Source organism: Crocodylus siamensis, chromosome 10 (assembly GCF_052110815.1).
Source record: "Crocodylus siamensis isolate JL-2025a chromosome 10, ASM5211081v1, whole genome shotgun sequence".
In the NCBI taxonomy this organism is placed as follows: domain Eukaryota; kingdom Metazoa; phylum Chordata; order Crocodylia; family Crocodylidae; genus Crocodylus; species Crocodylus siamensis.
The window spans coordinates 41,115,075-41,131,668 of NC_143404.1; the positions used below are offsets into that span (position 1 = coordinate 41,115,075).

Below are 16,594 nucleotides of genomic sequence, written 5' to 3' on the forward strand. Positions count from 1 at the left end.
AGCCTCACCTCTGCCATCATGCGGGGCTGTAAACTCCCTAGACCCCTTCTCCCTCTCAGCAGTGGCCCCCTCTGGGACCTTTTGGCCTCTAGGCCAGTTGGAACTCCAGGCCCCTGGCTCTGGCTATCCCTCGTGGTGAGCATTCTGGTCCTGGACCCAGCGTTGACTAGTTGAGGGTTTCTTGGCTAGGTTCCTCAGCAGCTAGTGCTCTCTCTCATACGGGTCAACCTTCGCAGGCCCCTCCAACACAGTTCAGTCAATCTCTAGGTCAGCCTATGTGGAGTCCTTCAGGCCCACCCATGTGGACCCTGCTCTATGCAGCCTACTCACAGATGCCCCCTCACCAGGGTTACTATGTCGCCCCCTTACCAGGGCTACTAGGCTCTACACCCCTTGAGCCTCAAATGACATGCCTGGACCCCTCACTTGTCCCCTCTATGGGGTAACCCACCAGGTTGTGGGAGCTGAGACTATGCAGCACCCTATACTCGCCTTTCACTACGGAGGCACTGGTGTGACTTTTCCTGGGGACCACCACACCATGGGCAGCCCCACCACACCATATCCAACGCTAGCAGAATGTACTTTTATGTTATGCCCCAGGACCAGTCTTCAAACCTTCCTGGTCTCTCACAATTCCCCTGTCCATACAGCTCCTCTCTGGGCTTGTCCTGAGCCCTCCTCTCAACAGGCCAGAGGCACTCAGCCCCCTTCTCAGTGCCCTGGACCCCACACTGGGTCCCCAGGAACGTCCTCCATCCCCATAGCTCCCACCCTGACATCCAGGTGTTCTGGGAGCAACAGTACTTGAGCCAGGAGATGTTCACCCTTCAGCTGGAACTGCTGGCCTAGCTCCTCAGGGCCTGCTCTTATACTGAAGCTGCTCAGCGCTGCTTCAAACAGGCAGCCTCCTGGCTGTCATGCAACTACCTGATTGGGTCTTCTCCCACCTCCAGGCTGCCTCACAACCTGTTCAAGCCCTTAAAGTGGCAGGCACCCAAAGCTGCACTGCCACATTATTGAACAAAACCTGCCCCAGGACTGATCCCTGGGGCACTCCACTTGATATCACCTGCCAACTAGGCATCAAGAAATCAACTACTACCCTCTGAGCCTAACATTCCAGCCAGTTTTTTATCCACCTTAAAAACCATTCATCCAACATGTACTTCCTTAGCTTGCTTGCAAGAATGTTGTGGGAGACCATATCAAAACCTTGCTAAAGTCAAGGTATATCACGTCCACTGCTCTTTGCACATCCACAGTGCCAGTCATGTCATCACAGAAGACAATCAGGTTGGTCAAGCCTGACTTGCCCTTAGTGAATCCGTGCTGATTGTTCCTAATCACCTTTTTCTCCAAGTGCTTAGGAATGGATTGCTTGAGGACCTGCTCCATGATTTTTCCAGGGACTGAGGTGAGGCTGACCAGTTTGTAGTTCCCCAGATCCTCCTCCTTCCCTTTCCTAAAGATGGGCACTATATTTGCCCTTTTCCAAGTGTCAAGGACCTCTCTCAATCACCATGGGTTTTCAAAGATGATAGCCAGTGGCTCTGCAGTCATATCAGGCAACTCTGTCAACATCTCAGGTGCATCCCATCTGGCCCCATGGACTTGTACACATCCAGCTTTTCTAAATAGTCCCTAACCTGTTCTTTTGCCACAGTTGGCTGCTCACTTTCTCCCCAAACTGTGCTACCAGGTGCAGTAGTCTCGGAGCTGACCTTGACTTTGAAGACTGAAGTGAAAAAGGCATTGAGTACTTCAGCCCTTTCTGCCTCATTTGTCACTAGGTTACCTCCCCCATTCAGTAACAGACTTACACTTTCCTTGATCTTCCTGTCTGTTCCCCCATACACTGCCCTAAACCAGTCCAAAACATGCCCTGCTGAGGGTTGGCCACACAGTGCAAGCAAGGAACCAACGGGACAGTGGCTGGAGATGCAGGTGGCAACAGATGCTCAACCCTGCTGCAAATCAGGTTGTAAAGGACTGCCATAGAGTGATGCAGGCAGGCAGCAAAACCCCCCTCAGTGAAACAAGGAGCTCACTGTCTCCTTAGGTTTTGTGCTGGCAAGGCCTGAATTTTTTCCTAAGATAAGCCAGGCCATGGCTACCTGCCTATACGAAGTGATAAAATTCCCTGTTCTTCTTTGCCAGGGCTATGGGTCCACTCTCCCTGGCCCCTCATGCAGGCAGAGCCCAGCTCTCCATGATCCAGGCTGGCTGCTCTTCTGGCTCCTGGCCACATTTATCCCTCTGTGTCTCTGTTTAGGGTGACTTTGGGGCTGGGTTTATCTTGGTCTGATGCCTTTCCTTCCCAGAACTCTGCAAGTCTCTTCTGCCTTCCCAGAGCTCTCACCAGGCCCACTAAGGTGACTGTGCACATGTCCAATCTGTCCCCTGATGGCTCAGATCTCCACAACACTTTCTGCATTGACCTTTGGGAACCCACATGGAGCTGGGGGTAAGAGGCCACAATGAGGATCTGGGGGTCCAAGGACTCCAAGAACTGATTCCACGTGGCCCCTGGGATGCTTGGCCCCTCTATCTTTACTCTGTCACCATCTGGGAGGGACCAAGATGTGCCCTCCATTGGGTCCTCCCCACAGGTGCAGCCAACACCAGCAGTGGTCTGGTTTCCACTAGAAGAAGTCAGGTTGATACCACAGCCCTGGCACAGCACAAACTCTGCCAGGTCATGGCTACAGCAGAAATCAGGATGGTGGGGAGGGCTGTCTTGGATATATGGGCAGGGGGAACATGACCTCAGTGGACCCCAGGCCTTAGTTGTGTCAAAGGGCACCCACTTTGAAGTCCCTTAGCCAGCCAGCCACCCAGCCAGACACATAGACAACAGGTGTCCAGAGCAAAAGGAACAGTCTTTGGCTTACCTTTCCCTTGAACTACCAAAAGCCCAGCCAGAGGCTGAGGTGGGTCCTGGGTTCTGGATGTACCAGGAGAGCATGTGTGCACTGTGCCTTTAAAGGTGTTCTAGGTGGTGCGACCTCACAGGGAGTGGGCGGCCACAGAAGGGAGCCAGCACTTGTGTCCAGCCAAAGCCAGAACCAACGTCATACCTGGGAACTTGGACCACAGCAGCTGTTGGATACCAACTTTCATTCAGCCCAGGTGCAGGCAGCAATCCCCTGCCTCTGAGCCTCAGCCCTCTGTCTGGCTCTTCTAAAAGCCACCCTGTGGGTTTGAGATCAGACACCATCTCTCCACCCTGCCCCAGACCTGCTGGTGTCCCTCATTCCTGACCTGCAGCCCCTGTTCATCACCCTTGCCAGTGGCCCTTGCTCCTAAGCCACAGCCTTACTCCTTAGGGTTTCCAGAAAAGCCTAGGCTTGAGGGTTTTCCTCTTCACCCTCCTCCAAGCCATGACTGTGAGCAGCTTCTTCTTCCTAACAGCATTGGCCATAATCCACCAGCCCCTAATGGTCAGTGACAGGTTGGACCCAGCCACAAGAGAGCAGGTTCAGCAACAGGAGCAGCGCTTGAGGTTGGAAATGAAACACCTGCAGATGGACGCTGAGAAGGGGAGCTGCACAGAAGAGGAGGACTTCACAGTAGGGTTCATGGTGATGTCCAAGCCAGACCCCATGGGGTGGGAGGCCTGGTGCTGCAGGGTCCTGCTAGCCCTGGCACTGTTTGTAGGTAAGAACCTGAAGTGCAACCAGGAGTATGACTCTAGCAGCAACAATGACGAGGAAGAGGATGAGGACGTGGACAAAAATGAGGCTAAAGCAGCTTCCAGAGGCTCCTCCATGCCCTGCTCTGCCCTGCACTCTTTCCAATCTGTCCACATCCTTTTTGAAGTCCAGATGAGGTCTCACCAGTGCCAAATAGAGAGGGAGAATCATTTTCCTTGATTTGCAAAAGACCGTCCGGTTAATACAACAGGTATGCTTGTGTCTTTGTTTGCAACAAGAGCATACTTTAGGCTTCTGTTCAGCATATGGCCCACTGAGATCCCCAGGTCCTTCCCTGCAGTACTGCAGCCCAGTCGGTCCTTCTTTACTTGCATGTGCTGACCCAAAAATTGAGTTGCAAGAATATATGACAGGGTCGCAAACAAACTTTAAAAATGGATCAATAAACTTTAAAAATGTTCTCCTTTCAAGGAAAAAAATGTAGGAAACTGTGGCTTTTTCCCTTGCAGCTTGGCAGAGTGCCAGCTTGCAAGGGGCTGCTTGGGGCCTCCCATGGCCCATACCTACCCCCTGCCCCACACACTAGGGGGGCTGGGGCCTGGGGGTGGGAGGCAGTGGGTTGGGAGTGAGGGGTACTGGGCCAGAACTAGTCAGCAATGTTTACAAATGGGTCCTGGTACAAAAAAGGCTGAGAACCAATGCTGGGGCTCTTGTACATATAACAAAATTTGCCCTTTCTTGCATTCCAACAGTGTTAGTGTTTGCATGTGTGGGTTTTCCTGAGGCTTTAAAAGTCTTTCTAGTGCACTAAAGTAAAACTCATCTAAATGTAGTTTAGTCTGGGTCGCCGCAAATTAAAACACCGCGTCCATGGGTTTGTTACATGCAAACAGAAATGCACCCAAAGACATGTAATGAGCCCCTTTGTCCACCAGATGGTGCTGCAAATGTTGTATTTCACCCCTTTGTCCGGCAGATGTCGTTTCAAATTGCAGGTAGTAGTGGATGAGGTTAGCTGCTGCCCTGTTTTGATAACTAGGTGCAATGTGTTTCTTTGGATGCCAGGTATTACAGAGCAGATGCTTCGGTCCACCCAGCCCAGTAGCTATGTCCATTGTACCTATGCTAATCTATGTCCCTGTATGGAAACCCACACCCCTCCCCCCCTTCACTCTGCTGGCCGGGGTGACAATGGCACCGTCACCCCATAAGCTGCCCCTGCCCCTGCCCCTGAATAAATGCCACTTTTTTTTTCTTGTGCTGGCTGCCTCACCATTCACAATTGCTCAAGGTCACCCATCCCACAGTCAGACCCATGGCAGCTGGCAGTCCTTAGTAAGAATGGGAAAATTACCACATCATCTGTCCCCAGTTCAGTCTAGGAAGGAAGAACTGCTTGGGTGCCTAGAGGGGACACCACAGACTGCTTTCACTTGCCCTTCAGTCAAGCAGAGCAAATGGCAACTGCCTTCTCACAGCACCAAGTGCAGGTAGCCTGTAGCCACCACACTCCCTTGTGCTGGTGCCCACACCAGTCACAACTGCACAATCTCACCCCACAGTCAGACCCACACCCACACCCACTCCCCCAGCCATGCCCTGGCCAGGGTGACCGTGGCATCATCGCCCCATAAGCTGTTGCTGCAACTGCCACAGCCCCTGCTCTTGACTGAATGCCGCTTTTTCTCTTGGCTGTGGCTGCTGCACCATTCACGATTGCACAAGGAAGGTCATCCCACAGTCAGACCCATGGCAGAAGGCAAGATGCCCTTAGAGCAACTGGCCCCTGAGTGCAGGTAGCCCGTAGCGTCCATGCTCCCTTGTGCTGGTGCACATGTCAGTCACAACTACATGGTCTCACCCCACAGTCAGACCCACAAAGACCCCTGACACAATAGTGCCCTGGTCCAGCCCAATCACTATAGAATTCAGGACCTGAGCCAACCTGCTGCCCCTCACTTGTGGCCAAGGTACCCCTGGCCCTGGCAGTGCTGCCTCCTCCAAACCTGCAGCACCCTTCCTTCCCTGAGCCATCCTGCAGTACCCTTCCTTCCAAAACTCTGACAGACTGCACATCACCAGTTTAAAATGATACAACCTTAAGTACCACCAGCAAATTTTTCAGCTCAAACTTAAGTACCACCAGCAAATTTTTGTCCTATAAAGTAATTATAATAAATCTGTTAATGCATACCATTGACAGGTTGTCTGTGTACATGGATGATATGCGTACCACAGATTAGGAACTGCTGCTCTTGTGTATTTACTGTTTTTTCCAGTTTGGCAAGTTAGACAACCCTCCCTAATGTTGCAAACAACTGTTCATTTGGCACAAAGGCTGGGATCCTGGCCTGATGATCTCCTGATGGCTGACCACAAGGAAAGAAAAGAAGGCAGGAACACTTGTTTACATAATTAGCCTTCACTGATTTATTAAGCATAATTTAAAGAAATAACCAACCATTACAGAATTTTCAAGGTAAGCATTAACAAGAAGTAGGCAATATGCAACAAGTTTCATTAGAAGACCTTTTTAAATAAGCACACAGTAACTACAGGCATTATTTATGCTTAAACCAACAATGGTTAAAGCAACAAACAGGGGTGACCAGTAATTATAAGCAATTATGACCACTTCACATAAGCAACATTGCTTTTCTATGTTTCTAAGCTGGACAGCCCTTCTCTCTCCCTTTCTCATGAACGCCTCCTGCCTCCAACAGTCTACTACAGACTCAGCATGCTTGTCTTGCTATTTCCTGCAACCACACTGCACAGGTACTGATGGCACTGACAATCCTATCTGTCCAGGCATCATTCTGTCTTGCTATGTAGTCTACATTTCAAAGGCTTTTTGGAAGTCAAGGTATACAATGTCAACCTCCTCTTTTTTATCAAGGTGGTGAGTTACCTGATCATAAAAGGAAATGAGGTTGGTAAGACAAGACCTGCCCGCGATTAAGCCATACTGGCTGTTGTTCAGAATCCTACCTTATGCAAACCTATTGCACATAGACTCTTTAATGACTCCTTAATGAATTTTTCCAGAATTTTCCCTGGGATAGAAGTTAGGCTAATTGCCCTATACTTACCTGGGTCCTCCCTCTTGCTCTTCTTGAAGATGGGTACAACATTGGCCCTCTTCCAGTCCTCAGGGACCTCTCCAGAGCACCACGAGTTTTGGAAGAGTTTTGCCAGGGGCTCCACGATGACTTTGGTCAGCTCCTTCAGCCGTCTTGGATGGAGTTTAATTGGTACTGCTGACTTATATATATATAATTTCTTTAATTGATCACATACCAGTTCTACAGCAATAATAGGAAGGCAGCCATTCCTGCCCTGCTCTTTCTGTACCGTATCTGGCATGATTTTTCCCTTGGCCTGGTGAAATACTGAAGCAGAGAAGTCATTCGGGAGTTAAGTTTTCTCCTGAGTGCTGGTAACCAGCTGTCCTGAGTTGTTGAGCAATGGCTCCACACTTCCATTTGTTTTCCTCCTCTTCCCTACATACCTAAAGAAGGACTTCTTGTTGTCCTTGATTCCTGTTGCTAATCTAAGTTCAGTTGCCACCTTAGCTTTTCTAATTTGTTCCCTACAAGTGCAGACCATTGTTTTATAGTTCTCCTTGGGGCCTGTCTGCAGCTTCCATTGTCTGTACATCTTTCTTCTTTCTTAGGAGGACCGTGATCTCCTTGTTCAGCCAAGAGGCCTTCTGGTACCTTTCCTCCACATGGGGATGGACTTCCTTTGTGCTTCCAGGATTGTGTTGTTAAGGAACAACCACTGTTCATGCACTTCTTTCGCCTTCAGTCCCTAGTCCCACAACACTACCCCTACTAGTGACCTGAACTTGTTGAAATCTGCATTTTTGAAGTCCAAGACTTCAACCTTGCTATCAGATTTGTCTGCCTTGTGATTTGTCTTCACCGTGACAGTGAATGTGATGGTTTCATGGTTGCTGTTGCCCAGGCTACCCTCTATGTTTAAGTTGGTCACCAGGCCATCTCCCTTGGCCAGGACCAAGTCTAGGAGAGTGTTACCTCTGGTTGGCCCATGCACCTCCTAACCCACGAAGAGCTCTTCAATGTAGGTCAGGAAGGAACGCGACTGGTCTGACGTCACCAAGTGTTCCTCCCAAGAGATGTCCAGATAACTGAAGTTGCCCATGACAACCATGTCCTGTCCAAGCGAGGCCTCTGCCAGTTCTCAGGTGAACTCTAGATTGAGTTCCTCCCCGTGGTTTGGTGGCCTGTAGTATACACCTACAGTTAGGTGTCTCACACTCCTGCACCCCGCCCCTCCTGACAGCTTGACCCAGAGGGTTTCAAGCTTTTCTGCTTTGGAGCCAATGTCGGCCTCCTAGGAGGTATACTGTTTTTTTACATAGAAAGCTACACCTCCAACTTTCTTCCCTACCTGGTCCCTTCTGTGCAGGGCATAGCTCTCTATGGCTGTTGTCCAATCATGTGAGGAGTCCCACCAGGTCTCCATAATCCCTACTAGATCATAATGCCCACTGGTCATAATGCCCAGCTAGCTCCTCCTGCTTGTTACCCATGTTCCTGGCATTAGTGTACAAGCACCTGAGTCCTCCTATCGAGACCCTTGGCTTCCTGTCATGCTGAAGGGAAACTATACCCTCAACTCCTGCAAGAGTGGCTCTCCTAGTATCCCTGTCTATAGAGTCTTCTTCTATGGCGGTCTCCAAGAAAGCTCCAGTAGGTGTTTCCCTGTCCCCTAGCAATCTCAGTATAAAGCCTTATCTAGAAGATCAGCCATCCTGCCCAAGACCAGGGACTTAACTCTCCATGTGAGGTGGATGGCACCCCTTCCCAGGAGTCCTCTCTCCCTGAAGTGTGTGCTGTGGTCGAGGAAGCCAAAAACTTCATGGTGGCACCACCGCCGGAGCTGTTGGTTGACTTCCTTGATGCATCCTTCCCTCCTAGGTCCATGACCTGCAGCCGAAAGCACAAAGGACATGACTACCTGGGACCCCCATGCCTTGAGCCCAGACCCCAGAGCCCTGTAGTTGGTCATGACCCAGTCCAGATTACTCCTGGCCATGTTATTTGTTCCCACATGGATGAGGAGCATGGAGTAGTAGTTGGAGGGCTGGATGAGCCTGGGGATCCTCTCCGCAACATCTCAGATGTGGGCACCAGGGAGGCAGTAGACCTCAAGGCCTAGGGGGTCTGGACGGCAGAGGGGACCCTCAGTGACCTGGAGGAGGGAATTGTCCCCACCACCACTTTGCACCTCCTCTTGGGGGTGGTAGAATGCTGCTTACCTTCCTCCTCCAGTGTCACCATTGAAGCCTCCTGATGCATAGGGAGGGGAACATAGCTGTTGTGCAGGGCCAGGGAAGGAGTAATTCTGGCCCTATGTTTCCTGGAGCGTGAGGTGATTGCCATTCAGATAGCTCTGGGTGGGTCTTTATGGTTAGCCTTCTTATTGACCACCATCTCTAGCTGCTTCTCTTATTCCTTCTTCTGGAGAAGGGCCTGGCAGTAGCCATTGATGTAGTCTTTGTGGGCCCTGATGGTGTACAGCTAGTGTACCTCCTCCTCAAGCTCCCACACTTCGTCCTCCAGAGACTCCATTAGGGAACACACCCCACAAGTGGGGGTGCCCCCATGCCCAGCTGCTAGCAGCCATGCCAGGCAGCTCCCGCAGTCCCTGCAGTCCAGGGTCAGGGGCTCTGTCTAGGTGGAGATCTTGGCAGTGGCGAGAAGCCTGCAGGCACGATGAGTTGCCACAATGGCTGGGACTGAGTTCACGCCCCTACCTGGTTCATGCCCCTTCAGGCTGCTGGCCTCAGGCTCCTCACTTGGACCAGCTCTCTGGCTGCCTCCTGCATGTCCCTCCGTGCAAACTCCCATGCAAAATTCCGTGCCCAAGTACAGCCACGCCTGTTTGCATGCTCTGTTTATGTTGCCCTGGTCATGGGACTCCCTGGAGGGCTCAGCTAAGTAAGGACCCGGGTGGGGCACTCCCCTACCAGGCTCCACTCAGGCAGCGCATCCCAGCTGGCATGGCCCTGCACACACACGCATGCACACACACACATGCTTCCCTGCAGCACCCTGAAAGCACCCCTGTGCTTGCCCACTCTCCCTTGGCCCCAGTACATTTACCTTTTAGCTCTATGCCGCAGGGTCTGTGGAGTCTGGATCTTCAGCTCCCAGGGCACAACAGACATTAACCCATGTGTCACCTCTGGGAGCAGGCCCCACAGAAAGTAACTTACAGTTGGGGCTAATTTAAAAAGCCTAGAACTTCCCAAGGAGTCTTGTGGGATCTCGCGACAGCTCACAAGATAATACGAGACAATATGGGGACTAGCTGCTCTGAGGGGAAACTGGCGAGTCCCCCCTTCCCTTCCCCTCCCTGGGGGCCTCAGCTAAGTAGGGACTCGGGGGAGCATTCCCCTCCCGGGCTCCACTCAGCTGACATGTCTGCCTGGCACGGCCCCACATGCATTCATGCATGAATGAATATGCACACACACACACACACACACACACACTTCTGCTGCACCCTCCAAGTGCCCCTGCGTTTGCCCACCCTCTTCTGGCCCTGGTACATTTACCTCCTGGCTCACACTGTGGGGGTCTGTGGAGTCCAGGTCCAGGTCTTCAGCTCCTGGAGGCACAAGAGGTGTTAACCCATGCGTCTCCTCTGGGAGCAGGCCCAACTCATGGTTGGTCCTGTGGGGGGTGGGGGGGAAAGTGGAAGGATCGGGAAGGGATCTCCAGCACTGGGTCAATATCCTCAGACTGAATCCCCAGAACACACCCCCTGGTGCCAGTGAAAACTGTTACACTGGGGGAAATACATTATCACAGCAGTACTCCCAAGACTTTGCCTGAAAGTAGCAACCTTGAGGAACTGATTCTACCCCCACACCCTCCACTGAAAGATACCTGTTAGTCCTGCTGTGTCTGAATGTCCAACACCCTTCTCCCCAAAAGCACCGATTCACTTGCCAGACTTACTTCCATGATTTTGTGGGACCATTAAGCACAACAACCTGCTTTATGAATTACGGGTCATTTTTTCCTTAACATGCATGAATGCACACACTGAACTTTACTATAGGGCAGGTAGAGTGGCACAACAGCACTGCCCTGGCCCCTTGGTACCACCACCTCAAAACAGCATGGCACAGCACACACACAGGCATGATAAAGTTTACACACCATTTAATTTGTCATCCCATTTCCCTTCCCCAGAACTGGGCCGAAGTGAGCACAACCCTCACATGCTGAGAAAGATGTCAATTCCCATGCCACTGTTGTCCTTGGTATGGGGGGTCAGGGTCATCTGACTCTGTGACAGGTATCTGTCCAGATGTTGGTGGAGATTGCACGGCAGACCAGGCTTGCCCCCCGCACTGTTGCAGCTAACAGTCCCAAATCATGATTGCAGGTGTGCACAGGACACTGGCAGGATCAGCAGCAGCAGGGTATACTGGCTTGGGCAACCTTCAGTCTGCACAAATTGCTCATTGTGCATGACCTGGGGCACAGGCAGCTGTGGCACACTCTGTGCCCATTCCTGGGGGGTGGTGGGGGCTATCCCCAGGTCAACTCCCTGGAGAGTTCCCTGCAGGTGGCAGCTGCTCAGCAGGACCCTCGCAACACTTGTCTTGCAGCCTGGGTGCTGAGCGCTGTGCAGCAATGGATCAGAGTGGTTGTCCTGCATGGGCAGACGAAGGGGGGAAGGAAAATGTTCAGGGTGGTGACCACAGTTGCCTGTAGCCACCCACCACCCAGTGGGACACCGCCCGCAGTGGACATAGCAGAGGAATGGGTAGTGGCCTGTGGTGGGCTCCTGGCTTCCATTTTTGACCAGTTGAGTTACCATTGTCACTGCACACCACTGTGCATGACCAAACAGCAGTCTCAGAAAAGGCAGGGGACTGCAATAATTGCTGACCATCTTATCTGTGAAATGTTGCAAAGTCTCACAAAGAACTTCTTTTCCAGATCCAACATGTGCATGTGGAAGGGAGTACAACTCCAGGTACAGAACACCTCAAGGTTATACATGTATGCTGTATATAGAAATTATGTTTAACTAAGAAAATATGTAGAAGAAGCATTGACTGTTCTGTCCAAAGATTGCCACTTGCCGATTCTTATAGGGCTGGGCCTTTCACTGTCAATGCAGGATATTATCCAGCCACTTCACATTTCAATTATCACCTACTCAGAGCAAGCTCCCTCTCTTTGCTCTCCTGGAGCTGTAACAGGAACAGCTGAGAGGGGCTTGTTAACAGTTTATCCCCACTCTTCCCCCTTCCCCACCTCCAACCCCACCCACCATCCACTTTAACATCTCATTGCCACTCTGGATCTGAGGCTAGCCATGGAATTCTTGGCTGTTCTTTCTCCTCTCCCCCTCCCCCACCAAACACCCATCCAGATGCAGGAATTTTTGCTTCTTCCCAATAAAGGAGGCAGGCAGACAGGGGAAAATGCAGTTTTATTCCACCTGAGAACTTACTAAGGAACACACACATAACTAATGGAAACCAAGAAATTACTGAAATAAGAGCTAATAGGAACCCCTCTCCTATCAGTTGGCTTTCTTTTCTATACGTTTTGCTGCACATTGAAAAATTTTGCAGCAGTAACCTGCGGTGGAATTCATTACTAGCTTTCTTTCCTACCCATGCACTCCCTGTCTGACCCATCCCTTCCTCCCTGAACTGCAGTGGTATTCTCCTGGCCGCAGTGGAGGCATTGGGTCACCCCTCAGTTGACTGCAATGCAGATGGGGGAACAGGCTCAACTGTAATACTCCTGACTACCTCCTGGACAGAGGCAAGGCAAGTGGAGTTACTGTGCACTTTCGCAGGATGGGGGGCAGTACTTATGAATGGTATGCTTGTTCACAGGCTGAAGGTCATGGTCCTTAATCAATGTGTGTGTCTCCTGCAGATATACATGGCACTGTGTGGCCAGGTCAAGAAACTGGCCTGTTCATAAATTCTATGGTGTTCTCCCTGCTTCAATTCTCCCACTCAGTCATCATCCACCCTAAGTACCTCCCAGACATTGTTCTGCCGGTCATTTGCAGTGGCCACTCAGGTTTGTGCCGTCTCACCAAAGCCTCCATCACGCTGTCTCTGGAGCATCACTGCCTGCGGCGGTATTCCTGCATGTGCTTCCACTCCATTGTGAGCTGGGGTCTGAAGTTCAGACGCACGTCCCTGGCTGGCATTGGGCATGGTAGGTGGTAACAGGAATAGGAAAACAAAGTGTTCATGATGTGGTGAAATATCTCTTCCCCAAATGTTCACAAACCCCCTACCACATCCAACCCAATGGCACTAAAATGGTGCCTGCCAGAGTGGCACTAATGGATATAATGCCCATTCCCTGATACTTACAAGCCCGTAGTTGCAAGCCCTCTTGTGTCTTGGGAACAGAAATTGATCTTTGGGGCTCTGGATGTTGCCTGTCAGCTCTGTGTTCCTGGGGAACTCCAGCGCAGTACCCAGCCTGTCTGACTAACGAATATCTTTTTTCTGCCTGGAATATCTTCACTGATCTTGTTGGGGCCTCTGCCCGTCTCAAGCAGTCTGGACCCTAAGATGAGCAGCTTGTCTACAAGCTCCAACAAACACCCAGAAACCTTGCTGTCGCCGGGCATAGCTTTCTAAACCTGACTTCTGTTGATCAACCTTGAACTAGATTTTCCCATATACAATATTACAGTTTCAATTGGGTAACAGTTTTATTTGTTTCTCTCTCCTTGTATGGCTATTACTACAAGTAACATTACAAGTTTCATATACCTGGCAATAAAATAACTCTTATGGTCAAGCTGGTTGCCACACTCTCTGAATCTTGTTTACTCTTTCTTTTCCTCAACTTCCCCATTTGATCTGCAGCAATGCTCCACTTACCTAAACCAAAGATCCCTGTAATGCCCCAAAATCCTGTGGGGTCTGTTCATCAAGGGGGTTACTACCAGGACAATTGTGGCAGGAGATTGGGGGGGAAAGGGGGTACTGAGTCCATGGCATATAAAGGTGTCAGCTTGGAAGTGCTGACTGAACCTGCCTGCTCAGACATGCTCTGTTAACCTGCAAGCATGTGTCTGACTGCATTTTATTGTTGCCCTGCTGAACCGCGTCCTGTGCTTAGTCGGTGGCATGTGAGGGTGTCAGCTTGGAAGTGCTGATTGACCCAGCCTGCTCAGATGTGTGGGTGTTCAACTGATTCTGTGGCTGGAGGAACCCAGTCTTGTTGAAACTAAGCCCTGCGGGGTAGCTACATTGGGGTGGGGACTTGCAGTAGGGAGAGATGGAGCTCCGTATCGAAAGTGATATAAGCAGCACATTGATAGCATTACACAGACACCAGAAACATAACTCTAATAAAATGAGCACACCCCAAAGTGACAGGTAAATCTAGTAACCTTTGACATGGTAACCGCATCCAAAGTGGTGTCCTTCTCATCTGCACTTGCCAGTAAAATTGGAGGGAAGACTGGGGTCATGAACAGGGTCATCTCCTCTTGGCCATCCCTGTCATCCAGCAGCTTCAAGCAATCACCCCACTGCTCTGACATGCTCACAGTTTCCATCTCAGGACACTCTGAGGCTCCTTCGTTAGGTGTGCTCTCCAGACAACACCAAACAACTGGAGACAGGAAGCCTCACCCACTTCCTTGGAGAGAATGATGGACAGCTGGTCGTAAAAAGGAGCAATTGTGTATGCTGCCCCAGAATAAGAATTCTCATCCTTGGCCCATGATACACACATTTCAGGGCCTTGACCTTGCTCTGGCACTCTGTCCAGTCCTGGTTATGCCTTCATTTCTTTTGCTAATGTGGTATACACCAGCTTATTCCTCCTACTTTCCAGCTGCTCAATGATCTTTTCCTTCGACCAAATGTCAATCAAGTCCCTCAGTTCTTCCCAGGGCCAGTTGGGGCCATGGTTGATAGATTTATCAGCCTCCTGCTCTGTTGCCTGCATGTCTTAAATGAAACTTTTTGAAATTCCATATACTCATAACTGTGAAGGTGTCATCTGCTTCTCAGAAGTGGTAGTCAGAGCAATCTGATCAAGTACCGTTTACAAACAAAGCAATGATGATAGGGGTATCCTGGCCCAAATCGGCCTCCACTGTCTGTACAGATAGATTGATAATGTCCCACCTCTGATCACACCCAAGTGTCCATGGCTGGCAGCTCTTCTTACAGGCAAAACTTCCGCTACCATCACTGTGCCATGGAATCAAGTATTCAGCTGTGCTAGGGATCATAGGGCACTGTGTCCTTGACCCCAATTTTTTTGGAATGAATGATTGAATTCTAGCCCCCAGCCCTCCTATCTCTCAGAAATTATTCAAATCTAGCAGGGGAGGGGAGGAAATGGGATGCAGGAAGCTTCAATACTCAGCCAACAGTACAAGTGTAGCATAGGTGTTTATTAAGCCCCATTCCAAAACCCAGTGGGGATTGAATACAGACATTTGTTGGGAGAGGACTTGATGGTTTTGGTGCCTCAGTGCCTGCTTTAGGTCTTGAGGTGTTAATGATAGCTATTGAGACATAGTCCATCACAGGTTTCAAACCTGAGCTAGTGCAGGGCAGGGTTCTTTTCTGGGAAGAAGTTTCTTTCAAACCAGGGTTAATGCCAGGCAGGGCTGTTCTGTGGGGAGCTGTCTTTTTCAACCTCAGGTTCTTACAGCACATGGCCTGTTTTCTTGGGAAGATGAATCTTTCTAAACCTGGGTGCTTGCAGGGCAGGCCTGTTTTCTGGGGAGATACTTCCTTCAAACCTGTGGTATTGCAGAGCAGGTCTGTTGTTTCAAACAAGGGTTATTGTGGAGCCAGGCTGTTTTCTGGAGAGAGGCTTCTTTCAGAATGGGGTTATTGCAGGGGAGGGCTCTTTTCTGGGGAGATGCTTCTTGGGTGTGCCTATTCATTGATCCAGTAAAAGCCAGCATCTTATCCTCAGGGTGCATGAATGGGTTCCAGGGTCATGCTAAACCCCATATTAGAGTTCTAAGTGGATGTGTGATACATCACCTTCCCCACACCCACTCACCATGGTAAACAGCGAAGGCTCTGCTGTGCCAACACCCAGCACACAGCCACCTGACCAGGGTAATTATTGACATGCAGATAGGAGGTCACTTTCAATGCCAACTGATTGTATTCAGCTCCCATTTCTATTCAGAGTGCTCCCGGGCAGGAACCTTGGTGGTACTGTGTGCTAAACAGCAGCCCAGCTGAGTACTAGCAAACAACCTGGCTTTGTGAAATCCAGATGGGATGAGCGAGGACGACCAAATGGAGATTCCAGATGAAATGCGTGAGGAGGAAGACATACACTAGAGAATCGTGATGAAATGGAGTGAGGAGGTCAAAATGGAGAATCTGGACAAAATGGGTGAGTAGGACAAAATGGAGTCGAGTCTCCTGCTGCTGGTCTTGGATAGCATAGGAGAGCAGCTAAAGATCAGTGATCATATGCTGATGCTTGTAAACTGTTGCAATGAGAAGCCAGTGTAGCAGAAAGCCTCTTTCATACGTTTCCCTTCCGGAGATTGATATAACAAAAGCCTCTTCTTGCCTGTACCCCTTCCCCACCATTTTGTGCATTTCTTTTTCCAAGTATTTCATAGACATTTGGGCTGAAGGGACCCCAAAGGATCATCTAGTCCAGCCCCCTGCCCCAGGGGCAGGAAGTCAGCAGGGATCATAGGAACCCAGCAAGATAAACCTCTGCTAGGTACTGGCAGAGACCTAGCGCACTCATTGCATGGGTGTGGCAAGGCTCAGAGCACACCAGAAAGCTGAGGTGGCTTTCTGTAGGAGAAACCTACAAACTACATCTACATATCAATTAAGTTCAGTGTCACTAAAGGAAACAAAAAGAACTAAAATATCCACTGCAAAGACTGTAAATATA

The 16,594-nt window shown here is 50.3% G+C and overlaps 1 long non-coding RNA gene across 3 annotated transcripts in view; it reads left to right on the forward strand.

Moving 5' to 3' along the window:
• Positions 1-16,594, forward strand: part of LOC149856495 (uncharacterized) — a 40,343-nt gene that overhangs the window by 13,344 nt on the left and 10,405 nt on the right. Inside the window, exon 2 of one of the 3 annotated variants that reach the window (XR_016444506.1) lies at positions 15,860-16,072. This is a non-coding gene — a long non-coding RNA (uncharacterized LOC149856495). Of the gene's footprint in view, positions 1-15,647; positions 16,073-16,594 lie in introns of those variants that run through there. The other 2 variants (XR_016444507.1, XR_016444505.1) reach the window with 2 other exon arrangements.